Genomic DNA, 27,898 nt, shown 5'->3' on the forward strand with positions numbered 1-27,898 from the left:
CTACCAGAAGGGAGGTTGTGGACAGGCGGAGGTTGAGCTCTTCTCCCAGGCAGCCAGCACCAGAACAAGAGGACACAGTCTCAGTCTGCGCCAGGGGAGATTTAAGCTGGATGTTAGGAAGAAGTTCTACACAGAGAGTGATTGCCCAATGGAATGGGCTGCACAGGGAGGTAGTGGAGTCACTGTCATTGGAGGTGTTCAGGAGGAGACTTGATAGGGTGCTTGGTGCCGTGGGTTAGTTGTTTAGGTGGGTTGGATTGGTTCGTGGGTTGGATTGGTTCATGGGTTGGACACAATGATCTTGAAGGTCTCTTCCAACCTGGTTTATTTTATTCTTCTATTCTATTCTATTATTCTATTTGTAAAATTCATTCAAAGATAGACATGGAAACCCACAAATATATTTATGTGGCCAAGCATCCTGTCAAGCCTCTCTCTGAACACCCCCAGAGACGGCAACCCCACCACCTCCTCATGCAGCCCATTCCAATGTGCAATCATTCTCTCTGTGTAAAACTTCCTCCTAACCTCCAGCCTAAACCTCTCCTGACGCAGCCTGAGACTGTGTCCTCTTGTTCTGGTACTGGTTGCCTGGGAGAAGAGACCAACCTCTGCTTCACTACAACCCCCCTTCAGGTAGTTGTAGAGAGCAATAAGGTCACCCCTGAGTCTCCTCCTCTCCAGGCTAAGCAACCCCAGCTCCCTCAGTCTCTCCTCATAGGGCTTGTGCTCCAAGCCCCTCTCCAACCTTGTTGCCCTTCTCTGGACACTCTCCAGGAAGTCAACATCCTTCCTAAACTGAGGGGCCCAGAACTGGACACAGTACTTGAGGTGCAGCCTAACCAGTGCAGTGTGCAGGGGCAGAATGACCTCCCTGTTCCTGCTGGCCTCACTGTCCCTGATGCAGGCCAGGATGCCATTGGCCCTCCTGGCTGCCTGGGCACACTGCAGGCTCATGTTCAGCCTACCATCAACCAGCACCCTCAGCTCCCTTTCCACTTGACTGCTCTCCAGCCACTCTGACCCCAGCCTGTAGCTCTGCATGGGGTTGTTGTGGCAAATGTGCAGAACCCGGCACTTGGATGTGTTAAATCTCATGCCGTTGGATTCTGCCCATCTGTCCAGCCTGTTGAGGTCCCTCTGCAGAGCCTCTCTACCCTCCAGCAGATCAACTCCTGCCCCCAGCTTGGTGTTGTCAGCAAATTTACTGATGATGGACTCAATGCCCTCATCCAGATCATCAATAAAGATGTTAAAGAGCATGGGGTCCAGCACTGATCCTTGGGGCACACCACTAGTGACTGGCTGCCAGCTGGATGTGGCACCATTCCTTCCTACCCTGCCATCTTGTTCCTGAATCTGAATTTCTTTTTATTTATGTTAGCTTTTCCTTTTCAAAATAAAAATGTAATATGAACTTTGACTGCTATAGCTCAGCTTGATTCTAACTTCAACGAAACTACAGAAGTTTACAGACATTTCCTGATTTATGTTTTTTGGGTTTCTGCATTGTCATAGACAATCTGATTTAAATGGTTCATCTTGGGAGAAACCCTGCTATACTGACTCTAAAGAAATGATGACATGGATACCTAAGTAAATGGATTGAAATCAGGTTGCAGCTTTTATATATGAGTATAAACATGCACAGCATCCAGGGTTATCTTGCTCTTTGTGTGTAGCACATGACTTCCACCCTGTAAATATACCTTCAAAGATTTTTCTCAGCCAAATTGGAAGGTATTTGAGGTAGAAAATATTGCTTCTCCAGTTGATTCCACAGATTCTCACTCTAAATTTTCAAAGATCAAATTTTACTATTCTGTCAAGAATATTTTTCTCATTAAGATAGTAATATGCCTTATCTTAGAGTACAGTAGCCCGCATGTAGATATACTTACCTTTCATCTTCCTACCTCAGTACTTTGAAAATGTTCAAAGAATAATACAGGTGCTTTGCTTTAGTGTGTAGCAGTGGCCATGCAGATAGAGAGTATGTTAGGATGCATGAGGATAATCTGATGACATCTTTTACCACTGCTTAGGCAGGAAAGAGAGCGTCAAAAACATCTATTTCAGACTAATTAGCAGAACTAGAAGTTCTCTTATAAGACCTCTTCATTTTTGCTTGAGGAAATGATGTATGATACAGTTTAGCAGAGCAGTCTACGAGCTCAAAAGTAATGTACAAAAGGCTTAGATACCTTTTGATAATTAAAATACTAACAATGATGAATGGGATAGAAATAAAAGAAGGGCTTAAGGAGAGTTAACCACTGAGAGGGTGGCCAACTCATTTAAGGAAAACTCAGTTTCTCTGGGGTTTTGGTTTTGCATTTTTTGTTGGTTTTGTGTTTTGGTGTGCTGTGGTTTTGGAGTATTTGGGGGGGTATTGTGTTGGGGGGTTGGGGAGGGTGTTTTTTAGTGTATGTGTTCTTCATTCTTCAAGGAGGCCATTAAAAATTAGTAACTTGCCACTGTTCTTATCTTCCATGAATCTCAGTAAGAAATACTGATCAGCATTTTTATAATGTCACCTGATTCAGCTATAATCAAGAGTTATCGTAATTTTCAGTGATCAAAAGACTTTGAAAAGGAAGTAGACAGTAACTTTGTCATTAGTTCTGCTACCAGGTCTACCCCATAATTTCAGTCTAATTGCATTCTCACTTTAACATAAATAGTTTGGGGGGTGGTTGCAGATAAGTCCTATCCTACAAGCATTTGAGTAGTCCATTGCTGTGTTTCAGCGTAGTTTCCTATGTCAAGAAGAGTGGAATTTGGATAGATTGTGAAAATGATCAGTAAGTTTAGGTACTGCAACTGATATACAGGGTGTTTTTTGTTGATCTTTTTATCTTTTCAGTAGAAGAATTTTAAAACAATCAATAAGTTATAAAAACTTTATTTGATTGTGGAACTTGAAAGGGATTTTACAATCCACATTAATTTGCTTTAGTACCTTTTTGAGTATTTTTTATGTCATTTTGCAACAATATATTTTTAAGATGTGCTGAAAAAAAACACAGTGAAAATTTGGCCTGGATTTCAGGATGCAATATTCATAGACTTAGCCTTGAGACAGTTTAGAGCTCGATTGACCATAGAACCTGAATGCAGCACAGAAAATGTTTGCTCCTTGGGATTTTCAATGCATTGTTGTAGCAAGGCATAATTTATAGGCATGTAGGGTCTGGAAAATGCAAATCATCTGTTCCCTTTGTATTTTTTTTCATGGGAGGCCTAGGTACTTTTTGAAAGTCATTATTCCTCACTTCTTTTATGTGGGCTTCTGGGTTAAAAACAGCATTAATAAACTGATGTAGTAGTGAAAATCAAAGTCCATATTATAAGCATGCTATCACTCTGCATGCTGTAAAAGAAATCTGACTTGTCCACACTGTTTGCTAAAACATAGCATTGGTCTTTTTCATGCAATATTTTTCTTTTTTCTTTTTTTTTTTTTTAAGAGCTTAAGATAAATGAGTACTCTTCCTTACTCCACAGACATTAGGCAAAAATATCTGTCAAAAATATCTGTAAAAGCGAAAAAGGAATAAACATCACTCTATATGTATGTTGCAGCCACTGTTCAGAGGGCAGCTTCTGGACATGTGCAGAGTGCATGGTTCTTTAGCTACATAGATCAAAACAATAACATTCCATGTGTGCCAAGAACATCCGCACGTTGGCATCCTTTGATTGGACCATGCTGCAGAAGCCTTGCCACCTTGACGTGGTGGCACCTCTTACTGGGAAAAGATTTTAGCTTATATATGTGGTTGGATTTTACTGGTTAAGGGACTGATAAAAAAAGAGTACAAAAACAGCCACTCGGAGTAATAGTTATCTTCAGTTACGGCTGCTAGCGTCTTCTGCATCTGTTAGTTCACTTCTTCTTCTATCTAGCACTTTGATATAGGGGTTCTGCAAAGGACATGCTCAGGACTTTTGTTAGCTGCTTCATCTGTCTGTATTGGGAATAGTGTGGCCAGCAGGTGCAGGGAGGTCATTGTGCCACTGTACTCTGCATTGGATAGGCCACACCTTGAGTACTGTGTCCAGTTCTGGGCCCCTCAGTTTAAGAAGGAACTTGAGACACTTGAATGTGTCCAGAGAAGGGCAACAAGGCTGGTGAGAGGCCTTGAGCACAAGCCCTATGAGGAGAGGCTGAGTGAGCTGGAATTGTTTAGCCTGGAAAAGAGAAGGATCAGGGGTGACCTCATTGCTCTCTACAACTACCTGAAAGGTGGTTGTAGCCAGGAAGGGGTTGGTCTCTTCTCCCAGGCAACCAGCACCGGAACAAGAGGAAACAGTCTCAAGCTGCACCAGGGGAGGTTTAGGCTTGAGGTGAGGAGAAAGTTCTTCAAGGAGCGAGTCATTCGTCATTGGAATGGGCTGCCCAGGGAGGTGGTGGAGTCACCGTCCCTGGAGGTGTTCAAGAGGAGATAGGATGTGGCACTTGGTGCCATGGTCTAGTCGTGAGGTCTGTTGAGACAGGTTGGACTTGATGATCCTTGGGGTCTCTTCCAACCTTAGTTATACTGTGATACTGCTAAGGGCTTCTGGGACTTCTTCTGTAAGTGGGACTGCAATGCTAGGGATTCTACAGCACAGCAATAAAGGACTTCTGGGGTGACTTCTGAGAATCTCTGCTCTCTGCATTTCTGGAATCTCATTGTTATATGACAATGGGGTTCATGCCTCCATTTGTCACCCAATGTCCCCTGAAACAGGAGGGGAAAACAATATATGTACATATATGCATAATATATTCTGCATGAAACAAGAAAAAAATTACTTCAGCTAGTCTCTTATCTTATAGTCACATAATCTAAAATAGTTGCTGACCTGTGCAAATGCATCCTGTGAAATTACACAGTATTTACATGATTATACAAAATTCACTTTTGTTAGAAAACATATGCTTGACAGCATGCTTTTTGAATTATATCAATTTATAGGAATTCCTGAGAATGTTGAAGAGAAAGAGAGAGAAATGATACTGCCGCTCCTGATATTATTTTCACTGTCTGATCCTACATTCCAGGAAAATCATATAATTCATGAATTTTTGCACTGAGTATGAGAAACTTTGCCATGGTAGAATAACCCAAACAGTAAATTAAAAGCATTAAAGGTGAGTTGCAAGGCACAATAATATTTTCAGAACCTTGCTTAGATTTTATCACAGTATCACAGTATCACAGTATAACCAAGGCTGGAAGAGGCCCCAAGGATCATCAAGTCCAACCTGTTGCAACAGACCTCACAACTAGACCATGGCACCAAGTGCCACGTCCAATCTCCCCTTGAACACCTCCAGGGACGGCGACTCCAAAACCTCCCTGGGCAGCCCATTCCAATGACGAATGACTCGCTCAGTGAAGAACTTCCTCCTCACCTCGAGTCTAAACCTCCCCTGGCACAGCTTGAGACTGTGTCCTCTTGTTCTGGTGCTGGTTGCCTGGGAGAAGAGACCAACCCCCTCCTGTCTACAACCACCTTTCAGGTAGTTGTAGAGGGCAATGAGGTCACCTCTGATCCTTCTCTTCTCCAGGCTAAACAATCCCAGCTCCCTCAGCCTCTCCTCATAGGGCTTGTGCTCAAGGCCTCTCACCAGCCTTGTTGCCCTTCTCTGGACACGTTCAAGTGACTCGATGTCCTTCTTAAACTGAGGGGCCCAGAACTGGACACAGTACTCAAGGTGTGGCCTAACCAATGCAGAGTACAGGGGCACAATGACCTCCCTGCTCCTGCTGGCCACACTATTCCTAATACAGGCCAGGATGCCATTGGCCCTCTTGGCCACCTGGGCACACTGCTGGCTCATGTTTAGGCGGGTGTCAATCAGCACCCCCAGGTCCCTCTCTGTTTGACAGCTCTCCAGCCACTCTGACCCCAGCCTGTAGCTCTGCATGGGGTTGCCGTGGCCAAAGTGCAGCACCCGGCACTTGGACTTATTAAATGCCATCCCATTGGACTCTGCCCATCTGTCCAGTCGGTCGAGGTCCCTCTGCAGAGCCTTTCTACCCTCTAACTGACTAACATCTGTTCCCAACTTGGTGTCATCTGCAAACTTGCTGATGACTGACTCAACCCCCTCATCCAGATCATCAATGAAGATGTTAAAGAGGATGGGGCCCAGCACCGATCCCTGGGGGACGCCGCTTGTGACTGGCCGCCAGCTGGAAGTGGCACCATTCACCACCACTCTCTGGGCTCAGCCCTCCAGCCAGTTCCTAACCCAGCACAGAGTGTTGTGGTCCAAACCACGAGCTGACAGTTTAGCCAGCAGTTTACTGTGGGGGACAGTGTCAAAGGCCTTGCTGAAGTCCAGATAGACTACATCCACAGGCCTCCCCACGTCCACCAGACGGGTCACCTGATCATAGAAGGAGATCAGGTTGGAGAGGCAGGACCTGCCCTTCCTAAATCCATGTTGGCTGGACCTGAGCCCTTGGCCATCCTTCAGGTGCGCCGTTATTGCCTCCAGGATAATCTGCTCCATCACTTTCCCTGGCACTGAGGTCAGGCTGACTGGCCTGTAGTTTCCAGGTTCCTCCATCCGTCCCTTCTTGTGGATGGGGATCACATTGGCCAGTTTCCAGTCATCTGGGACCTCTCCAGTGAGCCAGGACTGGAGGAAAATGATGGAGAGCGGCTTGGCCAGCTCATCTGCCAGCTCTCTCAGCACCCTAGGATGGATCCCATCCGGTCCCATGGACTTGTGGGTGTCCAAGTGGCTCAGCAGGTCCCGAACTAATTCCTCATGGATTTCTGGGGCATTACACTGCTCCCCGACCCTATTACCCAGCTCAGGAGGCCACTCATCCTGGACTCCTACCTTGCTGTTAAACACTGAGGCAAAGAAGGTGTTCAGGACCTCAGCCTTTTCCTCATCTTCGGTCACCGTGTTCCCCTCCAGGTCCAGTAAGGAGTGGAGGTTCTTCTTGCCCTTCTTTTTAGCGTTGATGTATTTGTAAAATTGTTTTTTATTTTCTTTCACAGAGGTGGCCAGTTTCAGTTCCAACTGGGCCTTTGCCTCTCTAATTTTATTCCTACATAATCTAACCACTTCCTTGAACATACCTCGAGAAGCCTTCCCCTCCTTCCAAAGGTGATACAGCCTCTTTTTTTCCCTTAATTCCTCCAGGAGCTGCTTGCTCATCCAGGCCGGTCGCCTTCCCCACTGGCTCATCTTTCGGCACATGGGGACCGCCAGTTCCTGTGCCTTCAAGAGCTCCTTTTTGAAGTAGGTCCAACCCTCCTGGACCCCTCGGTTCATGAGGGTTGTTACCCAGGGAACTTTACTAATAAGTTTCTTAAAGAGGCTGAAGTTTGCCCTTCGGAGGTCCAAGGTGAAGGTTCTGTTGGTACTGCTCCCTATCTCCCTGCATATTGAAAACTTCACTATCTCGTGGTCACTGCACCCTAGGCAGCCTCCCATGGTCACATCTCCCACCAGCCCTTCCCTATTGGAGAGCAGCAGGTCAAGCAGAGCCTGTCCCCTGGTAGGCTCGCTTAACAGCTGCGTTAGGAAGCAGTCCTCTATTCTTTATGATCCTTTATGATCTAAAGGAAAAAGATTATGGGGCAAGTACTAGCAGGGATCATTCACAGAACTTTGAACTAGAATCAAAGGGGGACAGGGCTGCTGCTGGGCTTGCACCAGTGGGGCACTGTTCCAGTCCTAATGAAGTCCAGAAGGCCATCCACCCTGCCAGGGTGGAATTGGCATGCCCAGCTCACTCCCTGCAATGCCTGTACACCAGTGCACGTAGAACGGGGAATCAATAGGAGGAGTTAGAAATCCATGTGTGGTCAAGGGGTTATGATCTGGTTGCAATTACAGTGATGTGGTGGGACAGCTCATATGACTGGAGTGTAGCCATAGATAGCTATGGCCTTTTTAGGAAAGACAAGTGGACAAAGCGAGGTGATGGAGCTTCTCTCTATGTGAGGGAGCAACTAGAATGTATTGAGTTCAGCTCAGAGGTTGATGAGGGGCAAGGTGAGTTTGTGGGTGTGATTTAAGGGGCAGGCCAGCATGGGTGATACTGTTGTGGATATCTATTCCAGACCACTTGATCAGGTTGATGAAGTTGATGAGGTCTTCTACTGGCAGCTTACAGCAGCCTCACAATCACAGGCCCTGCTCAAATATTTATTGTAAGGCCTACACAGCCAGCCACCCACAGTCCAGGAGGTTCCTCCAGTACATTGATGACAATTTCATGATGCAAATGGTGTATGAGCCAGCTAGGAGTGGAGCATTACTGAACCTGATACTCACCAAAAAGGAGAGTCTGGTTGAAGCGGTGAAGGTTGAGGGCAGCCTTGGCTTCAGTGAACATGAAATGGTAGAGTTCAGTATCTTGTGTGGTAGGATCCAAGTACCAAATAAGATCACAACACTGGATTTCAGCAGGGCCAACTTTGGCCTTTCCAAGCAATTGCTAGGGGAAATCTCATGGGACAGGGTACTAGAAGGCAGAGGAGCTGTCCATAGTGCTGTCCATAGGCATATCAAGGACAAAAGGGTCATTAGAAATAGTGGATATGGCGTTACCAAGGGGAACTCATGTTTGACAAACTTGATGGCCTTTTATGGGAACATAACCAGGTAGATAGATGATGGTAGAGTGGCGGATGTGGTCTATCTTGATTTCAGAAAGGTATTTGACACCATCTCCCACAGCATCCTTGCAATTAAACTGATAAAGTGTGGTCTGGATGATCAGGTAGTGAGGTGGATTATGAACTAGCTGAAGGAAAGAAGTCAGAGAGTTGTGGTCAATGGGACAGAGTTTAGTTGGAGGCCTATATCTAGTGGAGTCTGTCAAGGGTCAGTACTGGGACCATTGCTGTTCCATATATTCATCAACACATCAGAGGATTGCACTGCCATTCAGCAAGACTTGGAAAGGAACAATTCCATGCAAGACTCTACACTTGCCCTAGATGTTCATCAAATTTCTCCCTGCCCAGCTCTCCAGCCTGTCCAAGTCTTGCTGAATGGCAGCACAATCTTCTGATGTGTCAGCCACTGCATCCAGCTTTGTGTTGTCAGCAAACTTGCAGACAGTGCTCTCTGTGCTCTCATCCAGGTCATTCATGAATATATGGAACAGCCCTGGTATGGTGTATTCCTTACTTTCTGACCTATTTGGGAACTTTACTTATTTTAAGGAGGATTTTTTTAATACTGAATTGTCTTCAGTTTTATGGAATGAATTTTAGCCACTTAGAAACCAGAACTTTGTTGCCAAACAGCAAAAATTATTCATACAAAACTTGGCAATGTTAGTTTTCTAATTAAACATGCTGATGACATATATTTGTATAGAATTGGTTTTTTTTTTCCATCAAGTGATTTATTAGAAACCTCTGATCCCTGTGCAGTATGTTCTAGATGGAGGAAGGAAAAAAAAAAAAAAGTTAATATTCTCTTTGGTCAGCTCAAAGCGCCCAGCACCATTTGTATGTACTTGTTGACCAGAGGAGTACCTTAGCATGCTATGGGAAATGAATGGAGCATGGTATTTTTCCATGGGGAAAGCTACAGCAAATTTTTTAGAAATATAAAATACCAAGAAAGATCTTGAACAAGTTTGGAATAAAAATATTGCTTTCAGCATAATACATGACATTAATGTTATGAAATATAAGCAGTCTCCTGACTAGTTAAGTGAAAGAAATTCCATCTAGTTTGCTTCAACTACTGCTATCTGCAGAAAAACTGGACTATATCTATCTGGAAAAATGGAATTATATCTTGAGAAACATTTTAAAATTTGAATAGCAGTGTCCTTAACTAATTAATGGAAACAGTGAACTTGAAGAGGGGATTGGATGTGACACTTGATGCCATGGTCTGGTCATGAGGTCTGTGGTGACAGGTTGGACTCGATGATTTTTGAGGTCTCTTCCAACCTTAGTGATACTGTGATACTGTGATACTGTGATCTTTGAGGTCTGAGATACTTTAACATAACCTTTTGGTAGTGGTTTCATTTACAAAAAAAAAAAAAAAAGAGGGTAAAGATGGATATAAGCATGGTCAAGCACTGATTCTTGCTAGAAAAATATCTTTTTAAAGTGAATAAATGTTTCCATTTATATCATAAATTTCTATTATTCCTACTGTGCTGAATTAGACAAATTTAATTAAAGCAAAATTTCAGAAGACATGAATTTATACAATAAAACCCCAAATTTAGAACACATTCTTGATATCACGCTGATAAAGAGATTGGGGGGGGGGGGGGGAGCGGGGGGAGGAAGTTGCACTGCTGTAAGGTTAATGTAAAAGAAATTCTACTGTGATGTCCCTTCCAGCCCCTAAAATTCTGTGATTCTGTGAAAAGAAGATCCCTTAATAAGTGTCACAACACAAACAAATATTGATTTTATAGTGGCTTTAATTTCTGAACAGAATTTTGTGTCACTGAAAAGCATGTAGGTAGAAAGAAATGTACTTAAAAAAATATTACATTGATGCTGATACAGAATTTAGTGTGACACTTGCCTTTCTCCATGTCATCTCAAAAATGTCTTTCTCAGACAACTAGGTAGATTAACACTTAAAAAAACAATAAAATAAATAAATAAAAAAAGAAAGTCTAGTGATTTTGTCAAAATGACTGGTTTTGTTCCCAGAAATAAATTGAAACAATGAAAACAAAATAGTCAGGGGAAACTGTTATCATGGGAGTTGTGAGTAAAAAATGTATTTCTAAGCTTACATGATAACATATTGCTCTTAGCACTTCTGTTTTGGGAATGTTCAGGTTATGTCTGCTTCATGCTGTGCAGAATTTTCTGAAGTTCTTGGCCACAAAATACTGAAGTAGCTGGTTTCTGGCCTTTATGCAAACTGTAGATGTTTCCTATTGATTCAGCTCCTAGCCCAACTTAATAGCTTCTGCCTTTATTTAGGTCTTGTTATCTTGGTAGTGGGCCTAGAAAGCATTGCTCTGACTTTCACCTATATATAGGACCAAATATCTGTTGCTAGAGGAGGCAGATATTTCTTGATAGCTTGTGTATTTCTGTGCTGCTACACTACAGCTTCTGTATCCCCATTGAAACCAATTAGGAATCCTGTTGTGTGAAGCACCATGCAACCATATCAAAATACATGGGAGTAAGTAGACAGATAAGGGGAGAAGATACTACTGTTCAGTTTAAAACTGCACACATTTTAAACCAGAAAAGATTAAGGGCCTCTTGTAAATAAGGATTCTGTATTAGTTCAGGTCCTTAGCCTCTCTAGTAATCACCAGGACTGCAACTAGCATGGCACAGCCCTCATAACTTGTAAACAGTTCCCCAGGCTCCACCCTGGCTCTTGAGTTTGTCAGTCTTTGACATCAGGAGACAGTTCCTCATTTACTTTCATAAGACTGTGCAGTATTTTCAACAGAAGCCCCTGAATCCAGATTGCTTCCTCTTACCATTAGGTACACCAGAGAGAGTGCTACACTGAACATGGCTGAAAGCTATGTCTTTGTATAAGGTACAAAAATACAAGAAAGATAAGATTTTATTTTATAATATATTCCAGTTTATTGCATTCTGATTTTAAAGGTGTTGAAGATTTTATATTTTTTAAATCAGAGTGAAGATAAGCTCGATGGCTTTTTGACAGATTTTCAGAGTATGGAAGGGGTTTAAGAAAAATACTCAGTTTTTAGACTTTTTCTCCATATACACAGAGTGCATTAATTTAAAAATATTTTTTATTTTTACCTCTAGAAAATCTTAGTCTAAACAGGAAGAAATGGCAATTAATTTTTTTCACAAACAAAATGAATGAAAAATGTGAAGGTGACTTGTCATATGTAGTAATATCTTTGCAGCAGTATTTTGACCAACTCTCGGAATCAGTATTAAATTTATACCCTGAATGGCTTTAAAAAGAGGAGTAACTAAATCCTGCTTTCATCATCGGTCACTTACCACTGATAAACCAGCAGCAGCTGCCACTTTGATTTCACTGGTATCTAGAATCTGTTTCTTCTAGCAAAGATTTCAGTATTCATAAGACATTCATGTATCTTTAATCACACATCAGAGTGAAATGCCAAACACCATCTTGGGAAAAAAGTCTGTCTTGGTTTTCAGAGGGAGATCCAAGGTCAGGGTTGCTTTTGTGTTAGTAGATCAATAACAAAGTAGATCAATAATAGAGATAATCATACAGTGGCACTCACTTTTGCCATATCCAACCTTGAAGCACTAGATTATTGGTCAATACCAGTCAGAAATATTTCATTCCTTCATGTTTGATTCTCCAGGCTGAACAGGTCCAGCTCTTTCCACCTGTACTCATAGGAGGTGTCTCAGCTCTCTGTTCATCTTTGTGTCCCCCCTTTGAACCCTCTCAAAGACATCCACATCTTACACTGGGGGCTCCAGAATTAAACACAACATTCCAGGTGGGATCACACAAGAATGGAGTAGAGCGGGGTAAAACCCTGTGTTTATCAGCTAGTCATACTTCTTTAGATGCAGCCCAAGATGTAATTGGCTGTCTGGGTTGAGAGAGTATACTGCTGGTTTACATCAAACATTTCATCCACCAATACCCCTAAGTCCTTCTCCACAGGGCTGCTTTCAATCTTCATCCCCCAGCCTGTGCTAGAACTGGGAGTTGACCCATGCACAGGACTTGAGTTTGAACTTGTTGAACCTCATGAGTCTCAAGGTTGTCCAGGTCTCTCTGAATCACATCCTGTTCCTCAAGAATATCAAATGAACCACTCAGCTTGGTGTCATCAAATATTCTAATTATCAACACACATAAATGTGGGAAGCCACTCTTGGTAGATAACAAGATGTTTTGGCAACCCTCAGATCTGTATGACAGCAGGCTAGAGTGTGGTGATAACAGAATGCTGTATTGCTAGAGTGCATGGATAAACAGGTGTTGAAAGCCATCTGTTAGAGTGAGAATTGTAAACAGCTAATCTGAAGGCCAGTAGGCTGTGGAAAGGGAACTAAAACATGTAAGCATCTCCTAGTAAACAAGCAGTGGCCTCATGGGTCATTTGCCCACTTGTGGTAAGTGGTCACCTCTAAAAAAACATGGCTATATATTTGTATTTCAGGTTGCTGCACTGGACCAGCAGGCTCATGCAAGATATTTAGGACATGCAGAAATGGAACACGCACAAAAACATCTTGTAAAGTCTGCAAAATCCAGCAGCTAGAGCCAACATTTTGCCTCCAAGAGAGCTCTGGCTGAATTAGTTCAGAGGACAACAAAAAGCAAGATTAAAAAAAAAAAAAAATTAAAAAAAAAAGAAGTAATATTATAGCAAATTTAAGAATAGATTTATTAGAGAAGAAAATAATCTATCTTGCAGGGAAAATACATAAAACCATGCAATTAATTCTCTGTCACATACACACACAAATCAACATGTCTCAGAAACTTTAAAGCAGCATGAACCAAGTCACACAGTATCACAGTATCACAGTAACTAAGGTTGGAAGAGACCCCAAGGATCATCAAGTCCAACCTGTTCCAACAGACCTCACAACTAGATCATAGCACCAAGCGCCACGTCCAATCGCCCCTTGAACACCTCCAGGGACGGCGACTCCACCACCTCCCTGGGCAGCCCATTCCAATGACGAATGACTCGCTCAGTGAAGAACTTTTTCCTCACCTCGAGTCTAAACCTACCCTGACACAACTTGAGACTGTGTCCCCTTGTTCTGGTGCTGGTTGCCTGGGAGAAGAGACCAACCCCCACCTGGCTACAACCACCCTTCAGGTAGTTGTAGAGGGCAATGAGGTCGCCTCTGATCCTTCTCTTCTCCAGGCTAAACAATCCCAGCTCTCTCAGCCTCTCCTCATAGGGCTTGTGCTCAAGGCCTCTCATAAGTCGTAAGAGTACTGATGAGGCAGAAAAGCTGGGTGAAAAAATGTTGCCAGCCATGGCAACACTGTAGCAGAACAGGAAAACCTCAGACCGTCTTTTCTCAAAGATCCCCAAACCAACAGTGCTTGAATGAAAAGTGACTTCTATTAAGTATAATTTATCACAAATAGAAAAAATATTTTAAAATAAGATAAATTCTTAAGAAAATAATCGAATCTGAAAGTTAAAAACCAGTGCATTTTAGAATTGTAGTAAAGATGTAGGAAAAAATGCTTGTATGGTTATGAGAAAGAAAAGGTTCGGAAAGGAAAGGAAAGGTTCGGAAAGGAAAGGAAAGGAAAGGAAAGGTTCGGAAAGGAAAGGAAAGGAAAGGAAAGGAAAGGAAAGGAAAGGAAAGGAAAGGAAAGGAAAGGAAAGGAAAGGAAAGGAAAGGAAAGGAAAGGAAAGGTTAGGAAAGGAAAGGAAAGGAAAGGAAAGGAAAGGAAAGGAAAGGAAAGGAAAGGAAAGGAAAGGAAAGGAAAGGAAAGGAAAGGAAAGGAAAGGAAAGGAAAGGAAAGGAAAGGAAAGGAAAGGAAAGGAAAGGAAAGGAAAGGAAAGGAAAGGAAAGGAAAGGAAAGGAAAGGAAAGGAAAGGAAAGGAAAGGAAAGGAAAGGAAAGGAAAGGAAAGGAAAGGAAAGGAAAGGAAAGGAAAGGAAAGGAAAGGAAAGGAAAACTCTCTCCTGTCTTTTAAAGTTTTTAACTGGAAAATGTTATTAATTTTAGTGCTTTAGTGCATTACTTTTGCTTCCCAGGGTGCTAGGTTAAGCCCAGCCCAGGAGGAGTGGGCTGGAAAAACCTAGCCTCAGGTTAGGCTCAGAGAAACCTGGCCCAGGTGGATAAAGAGACCTGTCCCACTCCCAGGGGGAGGACTCCAGGGTCAAAGTTTATTCCACTAGTACTTCCTGTCCACAATCCTATTTAAGAGGTGGTGATTTGCTGTCTTGCTGTCTCTCTCCTGCCCTCAGCTTTCCAACACCCTGCTGCTGTTAACCATGTGACTGGGCCTCTTCCGTGCTGTCAGACCTATTCCACACTGTTGCAGACAACTAAGGGAACTGCATCTAAAGATATCCATCTTATGTCCAGAGACCCCTGTGCCAGCTGCATCCAGTTTTGTATATATTTTTACTTATCCCTTTTCCTTATACCTTTGTAAACTTCCTTTTACTCAAATGCCTTTTGTTTTCTGTTAAACTTACCTTTTTATATCCAATTTGATGCAAGACTGTTCTTTCATAGTTTTACCTCTCTTTTCTTTTCCTGCCTTATTTACTTTGCCTAGTGGAAAAAGGGGAGAGGGGAGGTGACCTAAATCTGTCCATTAGGCTTTGGGGCTCAGGGAAAGGCTTAAACCACAACACCCAGTGACACCCCCTGCCAACAGAGAACTCTGTGTACATACCCTGTTCCGCAGCCCCAAATATTCACTCTGTGGTAGATCAGAATGACCCTGAAAGAACTGGAAAAAAAAAAAAAATGTTCATGGAGAGCTGAACTGTGATTCTCCTGATGATAAATAACTTTGTGATTTAACTAAAATTTCATTTAAATATTTTTGTAAATTCATGGCTGTGTGATTCTGCGATCTTTCTAACAATTAAATTGCTGTTAAATACATGGTCTTAGTTTATCTGTATCATCTCATTTTTTTTTGCAACACTTGATGGAAGTTATGCCAGTTCTTTTTTAAAAATGGCAACATTCTTTACAAAAAAATGATACATCACGAGAAAATTCACAATTCTTACAAAATGTAGAAACGTAAAGATAGGATTTCCACTAATTTTCTTCTGACCTTCACTCTCAAAAAAACCCAAACCAAACCAAACGAAACAACAACAGCAACAACAAAACCCACCAAATATACAGTCTCCTAAATGATTACTTTAAAAAGCAACATATGAAGAAACAGTCATTATCTAGTAACAGAGTGAAAGGAAAACACAACAAATCCAGGTGAAGCATATAAAATCTCACTTTTGTGTATTTCCACAATTCTGAGTATCAAATTTCACACAAAACCACAGAATCAACGAGGTTGGAAAAGACCTCAGAGACCATCAAATCCAACCTATTACCTAACACCACCTAACAACTTTCGTTAACAATGTTCATCGGGAAGCCCTCTCGGGACCACACTGGGGCCATCAGCCGCCAGGGACCGTGCACTACTCTCCTGTTTGGGCTACAGGAACTGCTGGGACTGCAGACATCCCTTGCACACGCTGCGAGGCTTGCAGGAGACGTCTTTTCACGTGGCTGGGGCTCATGATCCCAGCATCATTGGCAGCAGATTTTAAAAGGGTTTGCCACAGTTCACGAGGCTTTCGTTCGGTGGAAAGCCCGTCTTCTCGCTTATTCTCTCGTGCTCACACGCGCCGCCACACTTTTTCTAATTTTTTCTTTTTTTGTCCAGTAGGTGCCATGCCAGGGACAGGCATGGTTGTAACTCGTAGCAAAAACTCCCTGAAAAAGTCAGTGTCAACCCAGACTGAGGTAGAACACAAGCAGGTAGCTGTCCAGGTATCTGGCTGTAGAGAGTGCTGGAGCCTGGCTCTTGAGATGCAGGGTGGTGGGGGCAACTCTTGTGTAAGCTGTGAGCAGATTGACTATCTGCTTAATCTGGTGGCCAGACTGAAGGATGAGGTTGCTAGTCTTAGAGATGTAAGGGAATGTAGGAAAGAGGCAAACCCAAGGGGGAAAGAGATGAACCAGAGGGGGAAAGAGATGAACCAGAGGAGGAAAGGGATGAACCAGAGGAGGAAAGGGATGAACCAGAGTAAGCAGGCTCTGCAGGATCCCCCAGCAGAGGCTGGTTCTCCAAAAAGCAGAGGGGAATGAACGCAGGTCCCTCTCAAAAGACACAAAGTAAAACTTCCTTGCCTCCCCTCACCTTCCCCACTGCCCTTGCAAAACAGGTATGGGGCACTGGAGATTGAGGGTGAGGTGATCCTGATGCCGGAGGACACACCATCGGGGTTCTTCTTGAGGCTAAACAGCCTAAGGTTAAACAGCCTAAGGCAAAGCAGCTTAAGGTCAAACAGCCTTCCCCTGGCATCAGGATCTGCTCCCTCAAGAAAAAGAGGAGGGTAATTGTTATTGGTGATTCCCACCTGAGGGGAACAGAGGGCCCTATATGTCAGCTAGACCCATCTCATAGGGAGCTCTGTTGTCTCCCAGGAGCCCAAGTTAGTGATGTTACTAGAAGGTTGCCCAGACTTGTACAGCCCTCTGACTACTATCCCTTAATAGTTATGCAGTTAGGAAATGATGATGTTGCAACCAGAACTCCCAGGGCTAGCAAAAATTACTTCAGGGCCCTGGGAGATCTGGTTGAGGGGTCAGGTGCACAAATAATATTTTCTTCAATACCCTTAGTTGCAGGAGGGAATACCGTAAGGAACAGGTTAGCAGCTATAGTCAACAAGTGCCTTAGAGGCTGATGCAGTCAAAAGAATTTTGGGTTTTTCAGTCTTGGAGAACTTTCTACTGCACCAGGTCAGCTGTCAACAGATGGAGTACATCTGTCCCAGAGGAGGGGAAAGGTCACAGTATATGAGAATGGCCTGTCCCCCGAAGGTAAAAAGATTCTGGGAAGGGAATTGGCAGCTCTCATCGACAGGGCTTTAAACTAGTTTTGAAGGGGGAAGGGGCTGAAACTAGTCCCCTCAGGCAAGAGGCTGGGGGCGATAAGCTAGAGTCAGAGGTGCAACCAGCAGCCCAGCTGCAGTGCATGTACACTAATGCACGCAGCATGGGTAACAAACAAGAGGAGCTGGAAGCCTTGTTGCAGCAGGAAAGTTATGATGTAGTTGCCATCACAGAGATGTGGTGGGATGACTCTTATGACTGGAGCACTGCAATTGATGGCTACAGGCTCTTCAGGAGACACAGGCAAGGAAGAAGGGATGGAGGGGTGGCCCTGTACATCAGGGAGGCACTAGATGTAATTGAGAGGGAGATTAGGGATGATCGGGTTGAATGCTTGTGGGTAAGAATTAGAGGGAAGACCGGCAGGGCAGACATCCTGGTTGGAGTCTGCTATAGACCACCCAACCAGGAAGAAGTGGATGAAGCATTCTATAGGCAGCTTAAGGCTGTCTCAAGATCTCCTGACCTTGTTCTCATGGGTGACTTCAACCTGCCTGATATCTGCTGGGATCTCAACATAGCAGAGAGGAGACAGTCTAGGAGGTTCTTAGAGTGCATGGAGGACAGCTACCTATCCCAGGTGCTGCATGAGCCTACCAGGGGTAAGGCTATGCTTGACCTCCTCTTCACCAATAGGGAAGGGCTGGTGGGTGATGTGTTGGTCGGAGGGTGTTTAGGGGCCAGCGACCACGAGATAATTGAATTTTCAGTATTCAGTCAAACTAAGAGGGGCAGCAAGAAGACCTCCACTCTGGACATCCGGAGGACAGACTTCAGGTTACTCAAGGAACTAACTCAGAGGGTTCCTTGGGATAAAGCCCTTAAAAATAAAGGGGTCCAGGAGAGCTGGACCTGCTTCAAGGAAGGCCTATAATTCCCTGGCTCATCCAACTGGCCCTTCTTGTGGAAGGGCACAATGTTGGCCAGCTTCCAGTCCTCTGGGATGTCTCCAGTGAGCCAGGACTGCTGAAAAATGATGGAGAGTGGCTTGGCCAGTACATCTGCCAGCTCTCTCAGCACCCTAGGATGGATCCCATCTGGTCCCATGGACTTGTGGGGATCCAAGTGGCTAAGCAGATCACCAACTACCCCATTCTGGAACAGAGGAAAACTATGCTGCTCCCTGACTCCTTCTGCCAGCTCTGTAGGCCAGATGTCTGGAAGACATTCTGTCCTTCTAGTAAAAATTGAGGCAAAGAAGGTGATAAGTACCTCTGCCTTCTCCTTATCCTTTGATACAATGTTCCCCTCTGTGTCCACCAAGGAGTGGAGGTTGTCCTTGCCCTTCCTCTTGCTATTCATGTATTTATAGAAGGACTTTTTGTTGCCCTTCACAGCAGAGGCCAGTTTAAGCTCCAAATGTACTTATACCTCCCTAATTTTCTTCCTATGTGACCTAGCAACATCCTTAAACATTCCGTGGGTTGCCTCACCTTTCTTCCAAAGATGATACACCCTCTTTTTTTCCCTTAGTTCTTTTAAAAGTTCATAACCCATCCAGGCTGGCCATCTGCCCCGGCGACTCATCTTCTGGCGCATTGGCACAGCCTGTTCCTGTGCCTTCAAGAGTTCCTCCTTGAAGTAGACCCAGATCTCCTGGACCCTTTTGCTTCGAAGGGCTGTTTCCCAAGGAACCTTGTGAGTTAGTTCCTTGAGTAGCCTGAAGTCTGCCCTCCGGAAGTCCAGAGTGGAGGTCTTCTTGCTGCCACTCTTAGTTTGACCAAATTCTGAAAATTCAATTATCTTGTGGTCAATGACCCCTAAACACCCTCCGACCAACACATCACCCACCAGCCCTTCCCTATTGGTGAAGAGGAGGTCAAGCATAGCCTTACCCCTGGTAGGCTCACTCAGCACCTGGGATAAGAAGCTGTCCTCCATGCACTCTGAGAACCTCCTAGACTGTCTCCTCTCTGCTGTGTTGAGATCTCAGCAGATATCAGCCAGGTTGAAGTCGCCCATGAGAACAAAGTCAGGCGATCTTGAGACAGCCTTAAGCTGCCTATAGAATCCACTTCTTCTTCCTGGTTGGGTGGTCTATAACAGACTCCCACCAGGCTATCAGCCCTGTTGACCTTCCCTCTAATTCTTACCCACAGGCACTCAACCTGATGATCCCTGATCTCCAGCTCAATGGCATCTAGTGCCTACCTGATGTACAGGGCCACCCCTCCACCCATTCTCCCTTGCCTGTCTCTTCTGAAAAGCCTGTAGCCATCAATTGCAGCACTCCAGTCACACAGACCTTACAGGATAGCCAAGGGATGAGGGATTAGGAAGGACAGGTCCTGCCTGACCAACCTGATCTCTTTCTATGATCAGGTGACCCACCTGGTGGATGTGGGGAGGCCTGTCAATGTAGTCTACCTGGACTTTAGCAAGGCCTTTGGCACTGTCCTCCACAGCAAACTCCTTGCCAAGCTGTCAGCCCATGGCTTGGACGGGAGCACACTGCATTGGGTTAGGAACTGGCTGGAGGGCCGAGCCCAGAGAGTGATGGTGAATGGTGCCACATCCAGCTGGCAGTCAGTCACTAGTGGTGTGCCCCAAGGATCAGTGCTGGGCCCCCATGCTCTTTAACATCTTTATTGATGATCTGGACGAGGACATCGAGTTCATCATCTGTAAATTTGCTGACGACACCAAGCTGGGGGCAGGAGTTGATCTGCTGGAGGGTAGAGAGGCTCTGCAGAGGGACCTCGACAGGCTGGACAGATGGGCAGAATCCAACAGCATGAGATTTAACACATCCCAGCACTGGGTTCTACACATTGGCAGCAACAACCCCATGCAGAGCTCCAGGTTGGGGTCAGAGTGGCTGGAGAATGGCCAGGAAGAGAGGGACATGGGGGTACTGGTTCATGGTAGGCTGAACATGAGCCTGCAGTGCGCCCAGGCAGCCAGGAGGGCCAATGGCATCCTGGCCTGCATCAGGAACAGTGTGGCCAGCAGGAGCAGGGAGGTCATTCTGCCCCTGTACACTGCACTGGTTAGGCTGCACCTCGAGTACTGTGTCCAGTTCTGGGCCCCTCAGTTTAGGAAGGATGTTGACTTGCTGGAACAAGTCCAGAGAAGAGCAACAAATTTGGTGAGGGGTTTGGAACACAAGCCCTACAAGGAGAGGCTGCAGGAGCTGGGGTTGCTTAGCCTGGAGAAGAGGAGACTCAGGGGTGACCTTATTACTCTCTACAACCACCTGAAGGGAGGTTGTAGACAGACGGATGTTGGTCTCTTCTCTTAGGCAGCCAGTTCCAGAACAAGAGGACACAGTCTCAGGCTGCACCAGGGGAGGTTTAGGTTGGATGTTAGGAAAAAGTTCTATACAGAGAGAGTGATTGCCCATTGGAATGGGCTGCCCAGGGAGGTGGTGGAGTCACCATCATTGGAGGTGTTCAGGAGGAGACTTGGTGGGATGCTTGGTGCCATGGGTTAGTTGTTTAGGTGGGTTGGATTATTTGATGGGATGGACACGATGATCTTGAAGGTCTCTTCCAACCTGGTTTATTCTATTCTATTCTAACTAAACCATGGCTCCAAGTGCCATATCCAAACTTTTTTTTAATACCTCCAGTGATGGGGAGTCCATCATCTCCCTGGGCTTCCCTTACCACTGGCCAATTACTCTTTCTGTGAAGAACTTTCTCCTCACCTTGAGCTTAAACTTCCCCTGGTGCAGCTTGAGACTGTGTCCTCTCATTCTGTCATTAGTTGCCTGGGAGAAGAGACTGACCCCTACCTGGCTACAACCTCCCTTCTGGTAGTTGTGGACAGCAATATGGTCTCCCCTGAGCCTCCTCTTCTCCAGGCTAAACAATCCCAGCTCCCTCAGCCTCTCCTCGTAGGGCCTGTACTTGAGACCTCTTACCAGCTTTGCTGCCCTTCTCTGGACACAATCAATAGCTCAATGTCCCTCTTAAATTGAGGAGCCCCAAATTGGACACAGTACTTAAGGTGTGGCCTAACCAGTGCAGTGTACAGGGGCAGAATGACCTCCCTGTTCCTGCTGGCCACACTGTTCCTGATGCAGGCCAGGATGCTATTGGCCTTCTTGGCCACCTGGGCACATTGCTGGCTCATGTTAAGCCACCTGTCAACCAGTACCCCCAGGTCCCTCTCTGCCTGGCTGCTCTCCAGCCACTCTGTCCCCAGCCAGTAGCATTGCCATGGTGCAGCACTTGGACTTGTTAAATGCCATCATGTTGGACTCTGCCCATTTGTCCTGCCTGTCAAGGTTCCTCTGCAGAGCCCTCCTACCTTCTAACATATGGACGCCTGCCCCCAAGTTGGTGTCATCTGCAAACTTATTAATAGTGTACTCAATCCCCTTAGAATAGAATAGAACAGAATTAACTCGGTTACAAAAGACCTTTGAAATCATTGAGTCCAACCTATCACCCAACACTATCTAATAAACTAAACCATGGCAACAATTGATTGTGATGAATGACCTGTTAGAACTTGGTGGGTGGAGCAGGATTTGGGCTTATCAAACAGGCTATGATTCACAGAGATGTGAAAGCAGGTGTCTAATTAGTTACTAGCTTAAGATGAATCAATTAAAACATTCTGCATTGTAGTGCCCCTGTATGAAAAGGAAGTTAACTTCTATGCTGTACAAACTTGTGGTCTTATATTCTCCATCACTTCTTTTCTGTTTCACCAGAGAGTGATGGTGAATGGTGCCACATCCAGTTGGTGGCCAGTCACTAGTGTATCAGCGTTGGGCCCAATCCTGTTCTATATCTTTATTGATGATCTGGAGAAGGAGGTAGAGTCCACCATTACTGAGTTTGCAGATGACACCAAGCTAGGGACAGGACTTGATATGTTAGACACTAGGAGGGCTCTGCAGAGGGACCTTGTCAGCCTGGAGAGATGAGCAGAGTCCAAGGACAGATTTAGATTTAACAAGTCTTAAGTGACAGGTTCTACACATTGGCCACAACAACTCCATGCAGTGCTACAGGCTGGGGTCACAGTGGCTGAGAGCAACCAGGCAGAAAGGACCCTGGGGGTAGTAATGGACAGCAGCTGAACATGAGCCAGCAGTGTGCCCAGGTGGCCAAGAAGGCCAGTGGCATCCTGGCCTGTATCAGGACTAGTGTGGCCAGGAGGAGCAGGGATGTCATTCTGCCCTGTACTCAGCACTGGTTAGGCCACACCTTCAGTCCTGTGTCCAGTTCTGGGATCCTCAGTTTAGGAAAGATGTTGAGATGCTGTAACATGTCCAGAGAAGGACACCTAGGCTGAAGAGGGGTCTGGGGTGCAGCCCTGTGAGATGGCCATTGGGATGGGCTGCCTGGAGAGGTGGTGGAGTCACCATCCCTGGAGGTGTTTAAAACCAGCCTGGATGAGGCACTTGGTGCCATGGTTTGGTTGATTAGATGGTGCTGGGTGATAGGTTGGACTTGATGATCTCGAAGGTCTCTTCCAGCCTGGTTAGTTCTGTGATTCTGTGAAGTGCCTCATCCAGTCTCTTCCTTAAAAACTCCAATGATGGTGACTCCACCACCTCCCTGCGCAGCCCATTTCAATGGCCATTCACTCTTTCTGTGAAGAACTTGTTCCTAACATGCAGCCTAAACCTCCCCTGGTGCAGCTTGAGACTGTGTCCTCTTGTTCTTGTACTGGTTGCCTGGGAGAAGAGACCAACTCCCACCTGGCTACAACCTCTCTTCAGGTAGTTGTAGACAGCAATAAGGTCTTCCCTGAGCCTCCTTTCCTCCAGGCTAAGCAACTGAGCTCACTCAGCCTCTCCTCATAGGGCTTGTGCTCCAGACCCCTCACCAGCTTTGTTGCCCTTCTCCGGACACATTCAAGCAACTCAACATCTTTACTAAACTGAAGGGCCCAGAGCTGGACACAGGACTCAAGGTGTGGGCTAACCAGTGCTGAGTACAGGGGCAGAACGATGTCCCCGTTCCTGCTGGCCACACTATTCCTGATACAGGCCAGGATGCCATTGGTCTTCTTAGCCACGTGGGCACAATGCTGGCTCATGTTCAGCTTACTATCCACCAGTACCGCCAGGTCCCTCTCTGCACGGCCACTTTCCAGCCACTCTGACCTCAGCCTGTAGCACTGCATGGGGTTGTTGTAGCCAAAGTCTAGAACCTGGCACTTAGATGTGTTAAATCTCATACCATTTGTGGTAGGTTGAGAGAGGGCTTAGCTCTCCCTTCTCCACAGAGTAAGAAACCACAACTAGCCCAATCGAAGAGCAAGCTATATATTTACAAGCATATATGGAAAGGAGCTTATATATAACACAATATATACAGGTATTTACAATATATACACAGACATACACAGCAAAGAGAAATAACACAACAAAAATCTCTCCCCTCAGGGAGGGATCCCCTCCTTGGAACCCCCTCTCTCCCCCCCTACCTCCCTTTTTCCCCAAAAAGGGGTTAGAGAGAGAGAAAGGCAAGTTACTAAGGAAAAGAGTTATTAGTAAGCTTCAAAAGCCCATGCAAGATTAGTTTTTCCTTATCTGAAGGCCAACTCCAGCAGTTCGCAGAAGAAGCAGGCAGGGAGAAAAGGCTGAAACTCCCCCCCCAACTCCCCAAACCGAACTGAACTGAGGAAAAAAAAAAAAAATTCCAACTGCTTCACAATTTTATCTATCCACCAATGAAATTCGTTTAGAATATCAGAATGTTTTGGTTCTAGTACTGAAAACATTCAACCAGTGTCTCAGCACTGTTTGTCCTTAAAGGCACAGTGTCAAACGGTCACACCATTGGACTTCCCTATCTGTCCAGCCTGTTGAGGACCCTCTGCAAAGCCCCTCTATCCTCTAGCAGACCAACACCTGCCCCCAACATGGTGTCATCTGCAAATTTACTGATGATGGACTCAATCCCCTCATCCAGATCATCAATAAAGATATTAAACAGAATGGGACCCAGCACTAATCCCTGGAGGACACCACTAGTCACTTGCTGCCTGCTGGAAGATATTAAACAGAATTGGGCCCAATCCTGCTCCCTGCGTGTGGTTGAAATTTCTCCCCCAACACAAAATTTGTCAGACCAGCTCAGCTGGAAGCAAATGAAAGCTGTATTTACAAGCAAAATTACAATCTACAATGGAATGCAATGAACATATACAAAATATACAATATTTATGATATTTACATGTATTTACAATTAATTAACAGCACAAGTAACCCCCTGGCCAAATCAAGGGGAACCTAATAGCTTCTTTCTCCCTGCCCCTTCCTTAGCCCCCTGTACACAAAACAGACAAAAGAAAGGAGCAGAGGGATGTTAGACTTAGCCAAAACAGTGCAGCCAAGGTCAAGACAGAAGTATCTCCCAGAACAAAGAGGTGAGAAGATGAGAAACATTGTTTATATTACTAGCTTATCTCTCCAATGGATTCTTTAGAACTATCATTATTTTCCTTTTTACACCTGTGACAGTTTTAGGCTATGCCTTTAAGAAGAGACAGTTACTGCAACACTCTAGCTGAGTGTTTTGGTGTAAAAAGGAAAACAAAGATAATTCTAAACAAATTTCATTGGTAGATTAGTGGGAAGGTAACTTTTAGGTTTTCCTCTGTGCAGTCAGTCTCAGTCTGTTTCAGTCTGAGTCCAGACAGCTGTTTTCCTTTCTCTGCTTGGCACTGACCTTGGACTAATGAGATAAGAAACTAATTCTTTTTTTTCCCTTAGCATACACTTTGAACTAACAGGATTTCCCTTAATAATTCGTTTTCTCTCTAACCCTTTTTGGGAAAAAAGGGAGGAAGGGGGAAAAGGGGGTTTGGGGAGGAGACCCTCCTCTGTCGAGGGGAGAGGCAGATTTTCTGTGTTACGCTCTTTCCTGTGTGTTTTTGTGCATGCTGTAAATGCTTATATTGTGTATATATTCATAGCATTTCATCCGGCTTGTAAAATGTAGCTCTTTTCCATTTTGCTTTTCCAACTGAGGGGGGGGGGGGAGGGGGGTGGGAAGAGAACTGAACTTCTTTCACTACCACAACACCCATTTACATTTTACTACTTTCTATTGAAGATTTATGAAAATTTTCAAAAGGCATATCCTAAAACTAATACAATCCACCCCTTGTAAACAATTCAACTGGTTGATAATACCACCCATCTAATCTAAAACCATGTCTTCAATACTGAGAAAATAAAGTTCATAGTCCATATCTTCAGATTATCTTCCATTCTGGCTATCTCAGATCACAGTATCACAGTATCACCAAGGTTGGAAGAGACCTCGATGTAAGAAAGCAGAAAGTATCTATGGAAGGTTTCAGGACAAGAAAGAACAACAGGCCATTGATACTGGAAGGATGGCTTGATGATAAAGAGCTGACCATGGTAAACAACCTGAAGTGCGAGACAGGAGGACATTTGTCTCCATGCTGGAGAAGATCAACCTGATATGCGATGAAGATAACAATGGACAGCTGTATATCAAAGGAGAAAACTCAATTAGCAGCAGTGATGCAAGAATGTCAGGGAATTGCTTACCCTGCTCGATTTTTCCTATATAAGCTGCTTGTTCTGTAATAATAAATGATTCCTGCCTCACCAACAAGGGATTCCGTGCATGCTTTCCGATACCTCGAGAATCATCGAGTCCAACCTGTCACCACAAACCTCATGACTAGACCATGGCACCAAGTGCCATGTCCAATCTCCTCTTGAAGACCTCGAGGGATGGTGACTCCACCACCTCCCCGGGCAGCCCATTCCAATGACTAATGACTGTCGGTGAAGAACTTCCACCTCACCTCAAGTCTAAACTTCCCCTGGCACAGCTTGAGATGTAGATGATTCCAAAGTTCAAAACCCAGGAAATCAGAAAACAGTGTGTCTCTTAGCAGATGAGATGAAAAAAAGGAACAAGGACTCTCAGGGTTTGTGCACCATAGATTCTGCATGGATTCTTCCACTCTCTCAGCTAAAGTTAGATTTCTTTGTGGAATACACTGAATTTCACCATTCTCTTGTATTGCCCAGTAAGTGAGACCAGGACCTTCAGCAGAAAAAACCCCTTGGATAGGCTTGACCTCTTCTGAAGCAGAAAATACCTAGTTTTCCCTAACAGATTCTTTTCTCTAACAACAGGAATTTTATCACCTTCTACCCTTCATAACAAATCTGAATGTGCAGATCCAGCTCGATTCACTGAACCAGGCAGGTTGCTTGTGCTAGATGTTCCTCCCAGTTTTTCAAAGATCCACCCCCATGGCTTTGAGAGTGGTTTTCTGTGGCAATCATAGCAATAAGTGCTGTGAGCAATCTGGCAATATAAGCGTAGAGCTTGATATAGTGGTAGGCCATGCTTAGCATAAGTGTAGAAGTAGCTAGCAGTTTAACAAAATAGTGCTGTGCTAGCAGCATGTAACTAAAACAAGGTACTGGTAGCTATAAACACAGAGAATTATCTTGGAATAACAGGATGCACATGTCGATCAACAACCTTTTGTGATAGTAGTTTAACCAATAATGTATAACAATAGGACGTGTGGCCAGTTGTGGTGAACCAATGAACTTATGCCAACTATGCTCTCTAAGTCTATATAAGCTGTAGAGGTTCCTCAATAAACTGAACAATACTTAGATCATACTGGTCATCCATATTGATTTGGTACTCCATCGTCAACAGTTTTCAGCAAATGATTGTAACATTCATGTCTTCCTGAACCTGGTACATATTAGGGAATGTGGAATATCCGCTCAATACCGCGCTCTTTGGCCCAGTCTTTGACAAGATTGTTTTCAAAATGAGTTCCATTTTCCAACTAAATTCTCTCTGGAGACCCATACATCCACAGGATTTATCTCTCCAGACCAAGAATGCTGTTGACTGCAGTTTCATGAGGAACTGGTTATGTTTCCAATTCTCCAGTGCTTACCTCTGCCATAGTAAGCACATAGTGTTTGCCAGATTGAAAACAAGGTAGAGTGATGTAATCAATCTGCCACCCTTCACCAGGCTTGTACTTGGTCTCCATACCACAATGGCTTGATTAGTTTTGACTCCTTAATAGCAACACAAATGTCACAGTCATGGATGACTTGCATGATAGCATCCATGGAAATGTCTATGGATCTGTCACGAGCCCACTGGCAGGTTGTGTCTCTGCCTTGATATCCTGATGAATCATGAGCCCACTTGCTAAAAACAGTTCACCTCAGTGTTTCCAATCAAGATAACAGTTTGTATCCACTTGAGAAATGTTTGAAGATAGATCTGCCTGATGGTAGTGTTGCTGTTCCTCAGCAGCTTTGCTCTTAGGAATGTATCAATGTGTTTCACCTTCACTGTAATTGTCTCAAGGTGAGC

The sequence above is a fragment of the Dryobates pubescens genome, chromosome Z (genome assembly GCF_014839835.1).
Source record: "Dryobates pubescens isolate bDryPub1 chromosome Z, bDryPub1.pri, whole genome shotgun sequence".
In the NCBI taxonomy this organism is placed as follows: Eukaryota; Metazoa; Chordata; class Aves; order Piciformes; family Picidae; genus Dryobates; species Dryobates pubescens.